Below are 3,870 nucleotides of genomic sequence, written 5' to 3'. Positions count from 1 at the left end.
TTGGTGCTTTACTTAGGGAGCACTTCCCCGGGATAGTGCAGTTGCCCGGTGAGGGTATGGTTCCCGAGCCAGGACTCAACTGGGAGCACTACCAAGCCGCTCTGCTCCCGGAACACACACATGTCAATGGTGTTGTTTGCGTGAGCGTGGCCGACAAGGTGTTGGCTGATTTTTGGGTAAGTATACAATGTTATATATTGTTATTTCCTTCCACATCATTTCACTATTCATCTGTGCATCTATTTGGCATAATTGCAGAGTCACTTTAGGGTCGAGGAGGGGACGGAGGAGGCGGCCAAGAAGAACCTCGTGAAAGAGTGCAAGAGTTTATTAAATAACACGAGGCACGAAATGCGTGTTCAGGCTGTTCGAGATTGGTACGCCAAGCAAGGGGAGCCGAAGACAAAGACTGAATGTCGAAAGATTTTCCTTGATAAGACCGAGTACATGGAGGTATGTACATTCCAAAGATCAATTCTTAGGGCTAGTTAGGTCTATTTAGTTATAATACTTAGTTTCATTCTTCATTAACTTACATTCATAGGTGCCCCCGAGATGGTTGGCCGATAAGATGGATTGTTGGGAGATGATAGCGGACAGGTGGTGCACAGAGGCTTGGTTGAGCACCCACACTATGGCCAAGGACCGTCGTGCCCAACTGGTTGGTGTGCCACAGCACCAAGGCAATGCCAACATCAAGCAATACGCCAAAAAATGGGTATGTGTGCCTTGTTTTGTTTCATCTATAATTCGTTCGTTCATGATTTTTGTTGTACTAATTCTGTCTTTTCGTGTAGGCCAAACAAAATAACCAGCCCGAGCCTGAGGGATACGCCGCGTTTAGCATGGCCCATAAGGGCTCGTACAAGACGGCGAAGGCATATTCTGAGGGGGACGGGCCGTCGGCGTACACAAGCCTGTCCGCCTACAGCAAGATGACGTCTTATTCTGAGGTGGTCAAACAGCTGCGCGGGCCTGACTTTGACCCGAGCCAGAATCCTATCGATCCAGAGGCGTTAATGATCTCTGGTGGCGCTAAGAGTCATGGCACGCTGGCCATGTGTGATGGCTTCGTCCCTATCACTGAGACTCTATCTCAGATCAAGTCGAGGCAAACGAGCTCGGCTCCTGCAATACGGCAACGCGCGAGGCCAGTTGATCTTGCCATCGAGGTTAGTTTTCTTCATTAGTTCTTTCGTTCTTTTGTCCCTGGATGGATGATGAAAATTCCTTTTGAGGAGTGGTTGCAGGCCGCACTTATGAAGGAGAGGGAGGCCACCAGGCTCTTGTTGGAGGAGAGGGACCGGAATACGCAGAGGTTGCTTGACGAGGAGAGGGCACGCAATAATGCCCATGCGAAGGCCATGCACGACTTCGTTGCGGTAAGTCAGTTGTGTGAGAAGCAAGGCCATGTGTGAGACGCAACAAGGCTATTTCTTTGACTCCTCGAAAACTAATTTGCAGGCTATGTGTGAGAAGCAAGGTTTGCCGCCCCCTCCGCTGATGCCTTCTCCGGTGGGAACGGTGAGTTCCTTTTCAATGACCGACCTTGCACGGTCTTATACCATTGTCTGTTGCCGTGCTAACCACATATTTTAACTCTTGCCTTGTTGCAGCATCATTCAAGAGTTGAATCCCACGATCCCTTTGCTTCTCCTGGTGAGAGCCCTAGCAATCCAGCGACCAACGGAGCTGCAGCTTCTCCTTTGTTTCCTGGCATTTGGTAAGTTATTCCTCTCCTTCTTATTCTTCTTATTGTTTAGATCAACTTAGATTATGCCAGGCTTTAATTAGCTTAGTAAATTCTAGTTGATATTAGCCATGGTTTAGTTAGCTTAGTAAATTCTAGTTGATATTAGAGCTCAAAAATGACATAATTAGTTCAGAAAGTTTTAAAAGAAACCAGAAGAGAAGAACAAACAAGATATGAAGAAATAAGAGAAGAAGAAAGAGGAGAAAAAGATAACTTCTCTTCTTTCTTTTTCTCTATCTTCTTCTTCTTCTTCTTCCACTTCTTCCACTTCTTCTTCTTGTTCTTCTTCTTCTTCTTCCCCTTCTTCTTCCAATTGCTTAGCTTAATTTAGGTAACTTCTTTCTTATTGTATTCTTCTTCTAAATTCTTTCTCATTATGCATATTTTGATAAAGCAGCATGGCATATGGATGGATGCTCGAGACTTTTTAATGCACTTGTGTAGTCCTAGATGAACTTTGTAATGCAATTGTATTTGTGGATGCACTTGTGATGCTTTGTAATACTTTGTGATCTTGTTTGCACTTTAATGACATATATTCGTGTTGTTTGCACTTGTGTTGTGCTGTCCGTACTTTGTGGTGCACTTGTGGTGCTGTTTAGGGGCAGATTCAATATATATATGTTGCTGTTTGTATCTATGTTTTGCAAATGCAGGGAATTAAGAGAAAACAAATATGGAAAAAAAGCAAAGAGGGTCTTTGCCGACAGCTCACTGACGGCAACGCCTTTGCCATCGGTGGGCTGTCGGCAAAGAGGACACGTGGCGACAGCCTGTGCATTCTGGCAACTCTGGGCATCACAATTTTTCGGCTTTGCCGTCAGCTGGGACAAAGCTGTCGGCAAAGAGGAGGCCAAGGGGACTCAGGGGTAGGCTTTGCCGTCAGCTGGGCTCTAGCTGTCGGCAAAGAGGCGGCCAAGGGGACCCAGGTGTTTGGGCTTTGCCGTCAGCTCTGCTGCGGTTGTGGGCAAAGAGGGGAGGCTTTGCCGTCAGCTCTGCTGCGGCTGTGGGCAAAGAGGGGAGGCTTTGCCGTCAGCTCTGCTACGGCTGTGGGCAAAGCCTACCGTTAACCTTCTAACGGAGCTCGGCCTGCGCCGTTGCCGCCACTTCTCTTTGCCGTCAGCCCGTGCCACAAGGCTGATGGCAAAGTCTTTGCCGTCGGTGGAGCTCCGGCTGTCGGCAAAGAAGGTGATTGCCGATAAAATCTTGGCCGACACCTTTGCCGACAGCTCACTGACGGCAAAGCCTTTGCCATCAGTTAAACTGTCCTTTGCCGTCAGCTCTGGCTGTCGGCAAACCAGCAGATTCCAGTAGTGCAACATGACATATATTTTTAATCTAGGAGGTATGTGAACCAGAAATTCCAACCCACCTAGAAATGCTTCTCGAGAAGTTAAGTTTGGTTGAAAAAGAAAACAAATACTTGAAGGAAAAATTGAAAATAATTGAGGATAATAATATGGAAATGGAGTTGCATGTTGCCGGGGTCATTGGCGATCGCAAGATGAAGATCGATGCGATGCGGTTGAAGATGGATGCAATGCGCTTGAAGATGGATGAAATGCGCTTGAAGATTAGGAATATTAGAAAATATGCCATTGATAAAGAGGCTTGGTATCATTATGATGTTGGGTCAATTGTTACCTTACTTGCGATTTTGATCGCGTTTGTTGTTGCATTCAAATGTTTTACATAGTTGTATGTTGTTTTATGAGAGAACTTTATGTATGTTTTTTTCAAAAATAACATTTGATAACTATTGTGCTTTGGTTTTAATGTGATGATGAACTTGTATTAATTTGGTCATTTCTCTATTCATTTTGTTCTCCAATGGTTTTTTGATATATACATAATTTCATAATAGAGATGAACCGCCAATGGATGTACGGTGACCGACGCACTTTGGAGTACATTACGAACCGGGACTAATGCCCGAGTCGAAAAGGGTTGTAAATTGATGATGTGGCTTTGAATGGTGCATTTTGAACACAGAAAAACTATGGAGTTCAAATAAGTTCAAAAAAATGAAATCCCTTTCTAACAAACGAGTTTGCGTATGAAACCCTCATACTTCCAAAGAGATTGTACGTTTTATACACGAAGTGCATCCAGTTTTT

This window comes from Hordeum vulgare, chromosome 2H, assembly GCF_904849725.1.
Source record: "Hordeum vulgare subsp. vulgare chromosome 2H, MorexV3_pseudomolecules_assembly, whole genome shotgun sequence".
Taxonomy (NCBI): Eukaryota; Viridiplantae; Streptophyta; class Magnoliopsida; order Poales; family Poaceae; genus Hordeum; species Hordeum vulgare.
This window is presented reverse-complemented; position numbering follows the sequence as displayed.